Here is a 13,741-nt window from a genome sequence, read left to right as displayed (position 1 = left end):
ATGTAGCAGTGGTACAGTCTGCACAAGCGCCTGCAGGCTGACTCTCAATCTGGAAGTGACCACGAGAGGAAGGAGGCTTTCTGTTCTGTTAAGACAGTGGCTTGTGATGAAGGAGGACAATATCACCACCAAGTCCCTGAAGCGCTTCAGGGCGTACATTCTTGATAGAGAGGTAAGTTAAGGTCACTTTGAACAGCCGATGCCGAAAAGTTACTAATTTCATTTTTACATTTTCAATTCTAAAGCCTGCTGCAACATTCTGTTGCCTGCTGCAGAGCGCTACAGAAAAGTCTCCTGTCTGCCAGCCGGTTCTCCGCTACATATCCTATGCATGTGCACCAAACACATGTGTGAGTTGTTTATAGTTTAAGTGGTCACAACCTGTAGTCTGGCTATTACCAGCTAGCTCAATCTTTTAAGATGGAACATTAGTATGGGGAGTTGAAAGATCTTTGATTATGTGCCCTGTCAGGCCGGCCCTAGCCCATTGGCTGCCCTACGCCATACTGAGATTTTGCGCCAAGAGTAGGCCTAAGAGGAGGTTTGGGGGTGGGGGAAAATGTATTAAATACTGCTATGTAAATGCATAAATTCTGCACACTTTCAGTCAGAGATTAGGGTCAGCACTATGCCTAATACACATGTCTGTCTCCTAAACATTTGGAATAATTAATTTGTAATAATGTAATATGCTAAAGAATACTGATGTTTTCTCATTTTATTTGATGTCAGGATATAATTTTGTGTAACTTTACTTGGTGTGATTACACGGTGTAGGTCCTAGGTGACATGTTTAATTAGGTGCCTGACACTTTAAGACGTTTTAGTTTTGGTTAAGAACGTGATTGAATGATGCACGGCATGAGATGTTAGGACTAGGAGTTCCATCGTTTTTCTGACCGTGTTGGTCGTGTCAATTGTTTGAGTATGAAGTGTGCTATTTGTTACAATAAACATTCAAGAACATTAACTGGAAGACAAGACTTTTTATAAGAACACGCGTCAGCCATAGGACTCCTATTAGATACAATGTAAAATGATTTTAAGTCCTATGTCCCTGCAGCAGAAGAGGACAGTGAAGGCGTACTATCATCCATGTCTGCCATGGCAAGTCTGCTTTGTGTGTCTAATTATCGTAGGTTTTTTTTTGCCGTCATATGCAAGCAATGTGCCCCACTTAATGCACTCAATGAAGCAAACACATAGCCTATGTTGTCACTGCCCATGGCTTGTTTAAAATGGTCCCATATCCCCGACTTTTCCTCCAAACTTGCGCAAAGTTATTTATCCTGTTTTTATCGTTTTCTTTACATTTACTTCAAGCTCCATGTTGCACTTAAGCTACCGTTGTGATGTGTGCGAATGGAGGAGACACTGTGCATGACACGTGTTGCATTTAGTAACTTTCTAGCCTAACTTTTGCAACTTTGTACACATTTGTGACTTAGGCCTACTTTGCTATATAATATTTCTGAATATGGCATAGCTTTCTCCCACCCAAATAGGCTAGTAATTATTATTATTATTATTATTATTATTATTAACACAGAAATGCTTGATCAAGGGCCAGGCCTGAGGATAGTGGTAGGAGACAAGCTTTTTCTCTAATAACATATTAGATGTAGATGTAGATTAGATGTATTAGAGGTAATTAATCTATTCATTTTATTTAATGATCATCAAAAAAGTAGGAAGTGAGTGTCACCACTCTGTTTTACCGCTCTGGCAACACCATGTCCAAGGTGTGGAGACAGGTACTGGAGAGCCACTGTGAGGAGGACCTGCAGAGGACCTGGCCACCACCCTCCTCAGCCAGAGTGAACCTGGAAAGAGCAGAAGTAAGTCAGATTTTGTCTTTCATTCAGTAGGCAAAGACTAAAATAGTGAGACATAACACACACCAATCTAATATCTATAAGACACTTTTGTAATGTTTTACAAATAAATTACAGCAGTGGCCCATGCTGCATGACATGGGAGTTTATACAATGTTTTTACAATATATTCTAAAAGGCTTCTAATCATTGCTTCTATTCTATGCCGGACCTGTGTGGAAAGGTCAATTTGATTAACTCGTCAATACTAAACCATGATCGAGTTAGACCCACTTATCAGGCCTATTACACAGTTATTAAGTTGCAGTTTATTAGGCTACTCAAAACTAAAAAAGCTCAGTCATGCTGTCTATTCACGCAGTCATAGCTATCTGGGAATCTCCACGTATTTGTTTAAGAAATGTAAGCCACACATTCAAGCTTGATGGGAGAAAGTCAGTCGCCTTCAACTCGATTCCAATATAGTCAAATAAACTAGTTTAGACGTGAACACTTCCCAAGGAATTCGACATATTCTGATGAAAGCCAGTGTCCAAACGCGTACTTTCTAGCCAAGCATATTATAAGCCTCACCCTTCAGATTTTGTCCTAAACAACGTCGCCAGCCCAAAAGTTTTTAGGCCTAGGCCTACTGCTCCCACCCTGAAAGGTCGGCCTACTACGTTAAAGTTATAGGTTGCGTCTAACCTTCCATACGCACAATTGAATTGCTAACCAAATTATACAAAATAGGTTACTTTTAATTTAAGAAATAACAGAAATAACACTCTTAGAAAGCTATAACTTAGTGTTGAACTACGAATGCGGCGCAGGAGTCAAATGAGGCGACCTATTCGGATGAGAATTCAAGAAAGCACTCACCCGAGTAAAACCGAGGAGTCAGTGTCCCACCTGGTTCCACCGATAGACTGACAGTTAGGCCTTACAAGAGAGGTTAAGCTCGGACGAAACAGCATCGAACCGCTGGGTTGCCCATCCGTCTTTCGTCCTGGTGTCCCAGAGCGCGCACCAGCTCAAATGTAAACGATGTACACAAGCTCAGTCATTCTAGCATCTATAAACTGTATGCGACACTGGCATACAAAGCACAGCACAGCTAAGAAAGTGTAGTGACAAGTCGGACTCAAAAGGCGTGCTACACTTGGCTCATTTTCATGCTCTGGCCTGACCTCTGCGCAACTTGGCTTGATTCTCCACGAGGCGGTCAATCACGAAACGTGTCAATCCGCCAGAAACGGGCCAACCAGGCACATGACATTTTAGATGTAGTAGCAGAGTTTCGGGCATATCTATGTGCAGCACTATGATTACGTCCAAATATTCAAATGCAACCAATACGATGCATCTACTAGTATGCTTTAACGGCTGCGCTGTGTGCATTTAATCTAAAGTCATGTCTAGTGAGACAGCAGAACTATATGCCTGAAACTCGGCTCCTATAGGTCTTAAATGTCAAGGTGCCGTTTGCTTTTGGAGATGTGTCTGATTGACCCGTTTCAGAGACATATAGATGGCTCTGGATTTGGTCAAGTCAAGTGATCTACTGGACCATTTATGTCCAGTGGAGCGTTAGTAGTGTTGTAACAGCATCTTATGCTGCTCCTTACATGTTCACTCCAACACTGAATATCTTGTTTGCCCCAAAATAATCATTTTAACACACACATGCTGATACACTATAGGTGCAACAACCAACCCGGTTTGTGTAGACAGACACAAATTACATTAACAACAGTAACAGGTTCAAGCACACCTGGCTCCACCGGAAATAAACGAGCTGCCTTTCAAGCATAAGGTCCACCATTATCTAAGGTAGGGCCGGACATGATAAGGGAAGGGAGACCATTTCAGAGCTAGCTGGAGAGGTATGGAGAGGGCCCGGCCACCCTTGGTTTTAAGGCAGGAGGGGGGAACAGAAGGGAGTCGTTGGGGAGGAGGACCTAAGTGACCTAGGGGTATTGTAAGGACTTCAGAGATATAGAGTGTGGTGCTAAACCATCACATGTTTGACATTCTATTCTGAATTTCACAGGTAATCTGTATAGCTGAGACAAGACTGTAATGATAAGCACATTATGATTATGATTTTCCCTCTTCCCATAGATGGCTACTCGTATGAGCATGAGGCCATTGAAAGCTGGATCCGCACCAAGAACCGGAGCAGTCCCATGACCAACCTGCCCTTGCAGACCACGCTGCTCACACCCAACCACACCCAAGATATACTGTATATATTACTATATTAAAGATACTTGATTACATGATTTGGCCCTCTCTGTTATTCTTACCTAAACCTATATGCTAGAGGTCTGAACATGTTTTATACTGAGTCAATGATGCGCTATTTGGTTGTGTTAATTCACTACCACTCAGCATGTACTTATCAGGAAAAAAAGGTCTTTGACGAAAACTTAAACTGAAACATTGACAACGTATAAACCTGCAGAACTGCTATGGTTCTACAACTTATATCGTAGAAGAACAAAGAGCTTTGATAGGTCTGTGTAAAAAGTGTACTAAAAAAGCATCTTACAATATTTTTCAATAAGTCCTGAATACTTAAATACTGGATGTGCATCTCTGGGTTTTGGTGAAGGCAGAATGTGTACCGGTTTAGACATTTTTCTTTTATATTTGTTGCACCTGGTACCATAAATCTACAGAAAAACTACACCTATTAACATCCTATAGCAAATAAAAGATAAGTTGATGTCAGTGCGATTCATTTGTGTATGTGTGCGGTGTTTATGAAGTGAGGCAACATAGCATGAGATAGAAGTAGGGTTTATTACAGCTACATTATGGTGTTCTAGTACATTTAAATAGGGAAACTTATTCTAATATAAACTCTGTGCAAAAATAATATGTATAAAATATCACACACACACACACAGACACACACAGACACACACACCACGAGTTCTGTCCAGTGGCCGACTGAAAAGCCAACCTGATGGGCGCACAGCGGTGTGACCAGGATGATCGCCTGACCAGCAGGCATCATGGGCTACAGTACATGGGGGAGGGGCCCACAGGCCGGGAGAGGAAGGGGCAGCACAGGCCTGGTGATGGGGCATGGGACGGGGCACAACAGGAGATGAAGGGGCAGCACAGGCCTGGTGATGGGGCATGGGACAGGGCACAACAGGAGATGAGGGGGCAGCACAGGCCTGGTGATGGGGGACGGGGCACAACAGGAGATGAAGGGGCAGCACAGGAGAGGAAGGGGCAGCACAGGCCTAGTGATGGTGGAGGTGGTGGGGATTCTTCTCACCGGCAGAGGTAGAAGTGGCTGAGGAGGAGGCTGTGGAGCAGCATGTTGGTCCGTCCCTCCAACACCTTTGTGCCGGCTGTGCTGGGCGTGGGCACGTACTCCTTCGTACACGTACTTCTCCTGCTGGCGGATAAAATCCCTGACTGATTTTCGTGCTTATTTTTGGGAGGCGGGGATGCCTGCTTTGTACAGGAGTGGGTCCTCCACCAACCTGCACCCCACAAGGCAGCCAGCCGTCATCTCCAAGACCTCCTCGGTGTCGTCTGAAGAGCTGCCTCCTGCTGCGTGCCAGCTTGCCGCCCTCCCTCCACCTGACTACCCTGTGATGGAGTACGTCCCCACACACAGCACACATTCCAGCACAGCCTGCTCCTCAGCTTCCTCCTCAGCCACTTCTGCCTCTGCCGGTGAGGAGAATTCGTCCTCCATCGAGACCCGGTGCTGGATCCTCTCGTAGGCCTTGTGGATGCTGGCCTTCTGGGACTGCAGCGAGAGGCCTTAGAGGAGCGCAGCCACAGCAGCTTGACAAGCACAAGGTACTGACGTTACGTACCAGCACAGCAGGACCTTTTGGTCATCTTCACCCACTGGTCCACCCTGTCATCTGCAAGATCCTCCCTCTTTGTACGGCAGGATGAGGTGTTGCCCGAGTGTGTGCAGTACAGCTTTATTTCTGTGGCTGCTCCTCAGCCACACTCCAAGCATCAAGGACCCCGTTCCTTTGCACTGTGTTGAGGAGCAGCTTCTGCTCAGTCAAGTCGACTTCCATCGGCGCGGCACAGAATGCCTCCAGCTTCTGAAAATCGGCCAGAGGATCGTCACTGCAGACATCCTCCTGTAAAACATATACGGACACACACACACACACACACACACACACACACACAGAAAAGTAAGTAAGCTCAAATGCTTACAATGTCTTGTTTTTCAGCAGTCTCATATATCACTGTATTCTCAGACAAGTAGGTACTAAGGGTGGAACGGAACACAGAAGGTCATGGTTCGGTTCATACCCCGGTTCAGACATCACAGTCTGGTACGAGTTTGGTACAATGGAGGGGAAAACAAAACAAAAATGCAGAGGCCATTGTTTTTTAAAATTGTGAATGCCTCATGCAGCAGCCTGAAGTGTACAAAGCAAGATGTAAATAAGTACCCCACATCATCTACAAAATCAAGTTGTAACTTGTAAACAAAATAACACAATCAGCTGTAAAACAGCCTCTCTTATTTCTGAAAGTGCAAAATACATAGAACAATAATTTTTAAAAATCCACTTAGGCGAGACCGTCAACATCCGTGTTTGGTTGTATATTGAAGGGCCTACAGTTTGCCTCAATATCTTTCAGTATGTATACAGTAATAATCTACTAACTGAAAATGTTGAATAACTGAAAATGTCAGCTCTTCATGTGAGAGCACAACACAAGTTGCCCTAACATAAAGGTAATCACCACACGGTTTACACCGCCTTCATTACAAAATCATTTTATGCCATTTGTTTTGTATGTGTATCTAAAGGCTGATAAAGCACTGCGAAAAGACATTTTTTGTCTCGTTGGTAGACCTACATGGATGATTGAGTCGAGTGCGTGCTTTTGCATGAGCATGTTGAATGCATTTCCACTCACATTCACAACAACTGATAAAGACAAGGCGGACACACAGTCGTATCCACCACTCTCTTGCCTGTACTACTGCAACTGACCGGGAAACCAAAGTTTTCCCAAACTTGCAAGACCTCTCTTGTGGGTCACCTCCACTCACCATACCCATCCTTAGTGCTGCAATCACTGACTACCTTGGCGCTAATGACAGCTTCACAGAGCTAAAGCGGGACTACAGATTAGGTGTCCGTAAACAACTAGTGTATCTAACAGTAGTTCCGCATTGCATTACTTAATTTGCACGCAAGTTTTATTTATTTTCATACTGTGTATTCTGCGTGTAAATTCATGCACCAAACCGTGAGGCCCGTACCGTTTCGGTTCAATACAAACACGTGTACCGTTCCTCCCTTAGTGGGTACTCTACTCACAAAGGCAGGAGGGTTGACTGTAGCAGTCTCACTGCTGATGTGATGCGGGGCTCGACATCAGATTGGTCCTCATCCCTCTGGTGCACTGCGTCTGCTTCAGCATCTGCTTCGGCCTGCCCAGGCTTAATGACCTCCTCCTCTTCTGGCCCAGGACCGTTGCTGACTATGCCCTCCAGAAGGACGGACTCCCCTGTCCTCTGCTTGAAAAGATATTCGAGCCAAAGGAGCTCGTCTGACTGGCCGTGGCCCTGAAGTTCTCTTCCAGAGGCTCACCAGCTACTGGTAGCGGGAGTTGAGGCGGTCAATGAGCAGCCCAGAGTAGACTCGGTGGTGCCTGGCCTTCACCCCCAAACACGGCATCCAAGCTGTGGTCAGAGTTCTTCCTGGAGATTCCACTGATGCGATACTGTAGATCTGGGAAAGCTATCCTGCACAGCAGGGACCTGAACATCACATCAACAGGTATTATCAGAATGATACAAAACGAACAGGTGTTGTCTTTTTTGCTGTTACACAAGTATTTCCCCCCTTAGATTACCTGGAAACATATGGGGCAGTGACTTGTGGAATCCCTACAGGTCTGTTGCTTCCATGCAGCGCCTTGTAATACAGGTCCACACCATTGATGTTTTGTGGTGCGGGCAACGTGGTACATGGCCATGTCTGGTGGGTCCTGGATAAGTTGCAGGTGTCGCTGCTGGTTGGCCCACATCTCATCGATGGCTGCTGTAAACACAAAAAAACACAGACCTGAATAGTGAGCTGTTGTCATTTTGCACGTGTGTGTATGTGTGTACGAGCTGTTTTTTTTTTTACCAGGGGGCTTGAAGATGGGATGCCATTGGAGTCTTCCCACAGCCGCACTCAGCCTTCTAGCTCCACCTTCTAGCTCCACCTGCAAGACACAAGACATACAACACACAACATTTAGTTATTTATTTCCCATAATGTGGTGGGGGTTAGTAACCAAGGCATTTTAGTGAAATGCATTCACATTGCTTGTGTCTGTTGTGATTTAGTCACTTTGTGGCAAGGTGGTGGCAGATGCAGGCTGGCTGTTGGAGCTTCACGGCAGGGCGAGCATCGGGGGCACCCTGACCATAACTAACCACCACTCAGTACTAAGAACTGGACAGTATTCTTGCAATAAGTTATATGCATGATTGGGCTTGTAAAATTGCAATTGAGATTCAATTTGTATTAATCAAAGTTGAATATGTACTATTGTAACATCCGAGAACACAGTACAATCCTCGATTCATCCATTCTATGTCCTCTGTAATGCAGGAGTGTAAACTTCTATGGCGATGTGGTATGCGGCGGCCCTGCATGGCTTTGCTGGGCTGACACAGCCCGTGCCACTCTCCAGGTAGGTAGAGAATGGAGAGTCAAGGTGTGCTCAGGTGTATAAATTGTGACCTTACAGCAGCTGGTGCGATGGTGCGTAGCTTCTTGTTGCCGGGTGCCTGGCCTGCCCTCTTCTAGTACCCCTGCACCCCCTGTGAAATGAGAAACACTTAGCCAGACTTGACGAGGTGTTGCAGGAGGGACGACGTACTGTCGATGTGTCTGTAAAATACAGGCGAGTTCCAGCTTTGTGCAATGCCCAATACAAACTTCAGTGGTTGATACTTAAGTCATCTTAACCTACCTTTTTCACAGGAAAGCACTGTGTGCTGGAGGTGGCAGTGGTGGAGGTGGCAGTGGTGGAGGGGAGGGGGCAGTGCTGGAGGACAGGCCATGTCTTGCTGAGGTTCCTATGAAATACAGGTGAGTTCTTTGAAGTTTATATGAAGTTTGTAAGGGGAAAAAGCACACAGTCTAATGCTCAGGACTCTCTTTGTAATGTATTTCATAGCATGTGTACCACGGGTGTTTTAAGTCACCTTAACCTACCTCTCGATCAAGAATGTACACCCTGAAGCGCTTCAGGATCTCCCAGCAAGCACTTGTGCAGGCCGTACCACTGCCACATCTCCTGGAAGGTGAATGACCTGAAGCGGCCTTGCCTGTAGATGGCGCTGTCCTTTACCCACTAGCCATTTACCCCTCTCTCTGGTTGCCGAAGGGGCCGTGCTGGAGGGGAGGGGGCCATGCTGGAGGAGCTGCTGGAGGAGCTGCTGTAGGACGGGTCTTGTCTTGTTGAGGTTTCTGTGAAACACAGGCGAGTTCTTTGACATTTGTACGAAGTTTGTGAGAGGAAAAGCACACAGTCTGATGCTCAGGACTCTCTCCGTAATGTCTGTCATAGCATGTGCACTAACAACCACGGGTGTTTTAAGTCACCTTAACCTACCTCTCGCTCAAGAATGTGTACACCCTGAAGCGCTTCAGGATCTCCCAGCAGGTGCTTGTGCAGGCCGTACCACTGCCACATCTCCTGGAAGGTGAACGTCCTGAAGTGGCCTTGCCTGTAGATGGCCCTGTCCTGATGGCAGGAGACCGGAGGCAACAGCTGCACGTACCGAAGTAAGTAATCCTTTACCCACCGCTCGTCCTTACCCCTCCTCTCAGGCTGGCCGCTGTCCTTCACGTGACGAACAAGGATACTAAAATATAGCAAAGAAAGCATACGTAATTCATGAAAAACATACTGAACATAGCAAACATTCTGTTAAGTGCATCATGCTTACTGTTTAATGTATCCAACATTGTTTTCTACCAGCCCCAGACACTGTACCTCCGTTGGCGGTGAAGTGAGCAACCGGCTTCTCTTTGTAGCTGAAGACAGACATTATCAGGCCTTTTGATAAATAACCCGCAAGCACAAAGGGTCTCGGGCACAACATAAGGCTATCATTACCTTTGTTATAAGCCGCCGCCTTGTCCCTCAGCTCACTGTTATCTGTGGTTAGGGTGGACATCTTGCCTTGGCCTCCTTTGTTGCCCATCCTTGGGCACACCTCTCTGGTCGATTAAGAAGAAATGAATAAATGAAAAACACTGAACATTAATATTTTGCAAGCACTAGCTGAACTCCCTTCATACACCCTGCAGGCGTTTATTATCATTATTATCGCTGGAGGTGGAGTTGCTGCAGGACGGGACATGTCTTGTTGAGTTTTCTGTGAAATACAGTCGAGTTCCAGCTTTGAAGTTTGTATGAAGAAGTTTGCTTCCCCCCCCCTTAGATTACCTGGAATTATATGAGGCAACGATTTGTGGAACCCCGCCAGGCTGCTGCTGCTCCCATGCAGGTCCGCCCACACCATTGATGGTGGTGGTGGTGGTGGTGCGGGTAACGTGATCCTGGGGGGTCCTGGACACACTCCAGTTGTCACTGCGGGCTGGCCCACATCTCATCTAAGGCGGCTGTAAAACACACAAAAACACACAAGCATGCATGTTGAGCTGTAGTCATTTTGCACATGCGTGTATGCGTGAGTATGTGCGCGCGTGTGAGGTGTTTTCTTTTTCTTACTAGGGTCCTTGAAGCTGACGCCACTCTCGTCAAGCCCTGGTGGACGAGGCAAAACGTCTCCTGGGCCCCGAGGGTGACGCGCCGGACGTGGCGTTTCAGCTGGTCCCAGGAGATGTAACGCCGGACCACATCCTCGTCTGTCACCACCTCCGGGTCTCTGGCCCTGACAGCTGCAATGAGGAGCTGGAGGTCCTCCCGGTTTTACGCCAGCAACACCCCGACCAGCGCAGACTTGAAGGCAGCCTATTTTTAGTGGGCCTTGGTTCGCAGTGCAGCATCAAAACGGTGAATCCAATGAAGATGTACAGCCTCACCACCACCACCCCCTTGTCCATCCAAGGCTGGAACAGAGTCTCCACTTCCGTCAGACCCTGTGCCTTGCAGCATCCCCAGTCAATGTGGAGGATCTGGGGAACGGGCTGGTTGGCAAGACGGAATCTCTCCATCACTCCGTACCACTTGGGCCCCAGCTTCTCCTTGCCCTCCCCAGACATCTTCACCACCTACAACAAAACAAACAAACAAATACGAGTACAGTTTAGTTTTGCTTAATGTGTTTTTCCTCCCTGTGAGCACTTGTATGAAACACTTTTGGTTAACTTGCCTTCTTTGTGGAGTCCATTTTCAGGACTGTGCTGAAAGTGGAGAGTGCCTGGTCCTGCACGTTGTCTGCCTCGGACAGGAGGAAAGCGTGCTGCCGGAGCTGAGCACAGGGTAGCTCTCTTGGAGGAGGTGGTGCCCGGAACTCCCCGCGGCCCAATGCAGGTGGTAGTCCTCCAGGTGGTTCTCCTGCACCTGCCGCCACACCTTGGTCATGGTCTGCCCTCCGTCCGGTCACGCAGGAGGTGAATGACTGAAGAGAGGGGTGGACAGAAAGGTGAGTCAGCACGGTTGGAAACCTGGCCCAATGAGCCTCGTTCAGCTGTTGCAGGATGATAGATAGTAGGTAGTTTATACATACATAATCGAAAAGATAGAATTTGTGTTAATGTTCTTGCTATGTAAGTAAGAATGGGTCCCCCATTATAAGCTATTTAACGCTTTTGAGCGGGGGGCCCTAAGTTCATGAAAGAAAAAGGTTAAAAGTGTCCAATATGTAATGTGATGCTGTGTAAGAATTTAAGCATTGCATGGGCAGAGAGATCACAGAATTTACCCACCTCTTATTTTACCATTACATCCCCGCCACCAACCCATGGATCCACTCTCTCCACCCCTGGCTGCCTTGAGGCACGGTCTGCAGGAAACCACCTCTGTCGCCTTGGTGTACCGAACGGACATCTGCTGTGTATGTAAAGGGAAACAGGCTTGGGTGTTGATAGATCCAATAACACAAGGAATGTAACAATGACAATGTCTGACACCGTTTACACTAAATGTGCACGCAATTCGGGATATAGGCTCACAGAAGGCAATTCTAATCCAACACTTAAACAACAACAAAGTTACAAAGGCATCACATTGAATGCAGGAGCATTGAAGATGGAAAAAACTAAAAAAACTAAAACTGTATGAGCAGGATAATCACAAAACCGATCAATAAGAGCATAACAAGTGATCCGAGCCATAGCTCTTCCAACATTAACTAACTACAAAAACAGCTTTAAAATAACCTACACCCGATAATTTTCTGACGTTACTGAAAGTTACCGTTAGCTGCCAAGCTAACAAATGTGAGACCGGAGTCGATGAAAAACCACGTGAAATGATAAGGTTGACTCCAGCGCTGCCCTATGCCCAAGTCTGCGTCAGTGCGTCAGTGCGTCTACACCTGGTCTACACACAGGCAGGCAACTTGGCTGAACCCCCCTCCACCTTCGAACAGCAAAACATTGACACAACTAACAACAACTTGCACGTCTGTATGCCATTTCCTTTAACGAGTGTATCAGGTGTGCTTCAGTACAATTTCTCATCAGCTACAACAGATTAAAAGTCAATGTAGTGCATGAGATCAGCTGATGATGGAAATCGGCAAACCGTAAATTACTCAAGAGAGCGGCTTTGGAAATTTCCAAGAAACTCAGGTAGTTAACCGCGTTTAGCATACAGGAACTCATTTCATCCCCCGATCTCTGAGATTAATGTCGCCAAGGTTCCCAAAAACGCTGGTCGTCGTTTACTCTGAAATGAATGCTGACAGACACCATCTTTCCAAATGAGCAAGCTAGTAAGCGGTAGCCGCTAACAATTATCTTCAAATTCCTGTTTTTCAACAAACCGTATTTCCCCGAGGGGAGTGCACCGTTCCTGGAGGTAGGCTACTGCAATACCAGGTCGATGCGTGGAGTGGACGGAGCAAGCCCCTATTCCATCTCCCAGTTCCAAAAATCAATTTAATATATGGTCCCCGGGTAGGGGACGTATCAGATATTAAACTGATAAGAACAGATACTACACTTGATCTTAGCCAAAAGGCCGAGAAGCGATACCGTAGTTCAATCTCCGCTAGGGACGGGATTCTCTGTCGCAATCTTCAAGGTTAGGGCGCTCCAAATAGTCTAGATGGAAACAGGGGTCCACGCGCACCCCCCGGCTTTTTTTATGCCACCTGATTTTTTAGAATCCTTAAAGTGTCTATTTTCAGAATCTGCCAGGTACCAAGCTGAAATAATGTCCCAAAGGCTTCATTTTTAACCCTTTGTTGCACCCGACCGGAACCCGAGAAACCGAATAATTATATAGAAAGAGGCATAACATTTGAAGTAAACAACATACAGAGACAAATGAACACATTTTTCCATACATGTCTAACCCCAGGAATTGAATGAAATGGTTATTTTTGACATTTGACAAAATATTGACCCTATTTCTGGACAAAAATGGCAAAAAATAGCCAAAAATGTGTAACGGATCAACTATTTTTTCGTGTTCTCCAGCACATAGGGTGTTTTTTTTTCACTACCATATATTTTTTGAAAGGTCTGGATGTGTAGAATATGAATCTGAATGTTAATATTGAACATTTTGGGTTGCACTACTTGTTTTAGCCCTGAGAATAGGGAAACTCTGAAAAACCGATTTTAAGCAATTTTAGCAGAGATTATCCTAGTCAATTAAAAACAGCTTTTAGATTACCTATTATGGACTCAAACTTCACATATGAAGACATAAGCCAAATATCTACCATGCTGCACATTGGTAGGTGTCTAAAATAACATAGGACGGGCCTT

The 13,741-nt window shown here is 46.0% G+C and overlaps 2 long non-coding RNA genes and 1 other non-coding gene across 3 annotated transcripts; all 3 read right to left on the bottom strand.

The window, feature by feature from the left end:
- Nucleotides 1–4,602: 4,602 nt before the first annotated feature.
- Nucleotides 4,603–8,637, bottom strand: LOC134071186 (uncharacterized). The gene is made up of 5 exons (XR_009937025.1): nucleotides 8,572–8,637; nucleotides 7,964–8,042; nucleotides 7,686–7,873; nucleotides 7,148–7,590; nucleotides 4,603–5,944 (listed from the first exon to the last, which is right to left on the bottom strand). It is a non-coding gene; the product is annotated as an uncharacterized LOC134071186 (long non-coding RNA).
- A 203-nt stretch (nucleotides 8,638–8,840) lies between these two features.
- LOC134071187 (uncharacterized) lies at nucleotides 8,841–11,054 on the bottom strand. The gene is made up of 5 exons (XR_009937026.1): nucleotides 10,569–11,054; nucleotides 10,284–10,459; nucleotides 9,444–10,054; nucleotides 9,044–9,298; nucleotides 8,841–8,904 (listed from the first exon to the last, which is right to left on the bottom strand). It is a non-coding gene; the product is annotated as an uncharacterized LOC134071187 (long non-coding RNA).
- A 1,748-nt stretch (nucleotides 11,055–12,802) lies between these two features.
- LOC134071808 (U2 spliceosomal RNA) lies at nucleotides 12,803–12,998 on the bottom strand. Its single transcript, XR_009937129.1, has one exon. It is a non-coding gene; the product is annotated as a U2 spliceosomal RNA (small nuclear RNA).
- Between the last annotated feature and the right edge of the window lie 743 nt (nucleotides 12,999–13,741).

The sequence above is a fragment of the Sardina pilchardus genome, chromosome 23 (assembly GCF_963854185.1).
Source record: "Sardina pilchardus chromosome 23, fSarPil1.1, whole genome shotgun sequence".
Lineage (NCBI taxonomy): Eukaryota > Metazoa > Chordata > Actinopteri > Clupeiformes > Clupeidae > Sardina > Sardina pilchardus.
Note: the sequence above shows the minus strand (reverse complement) of the source record. Positions and strands in the feature narration are given on the sequence as shown.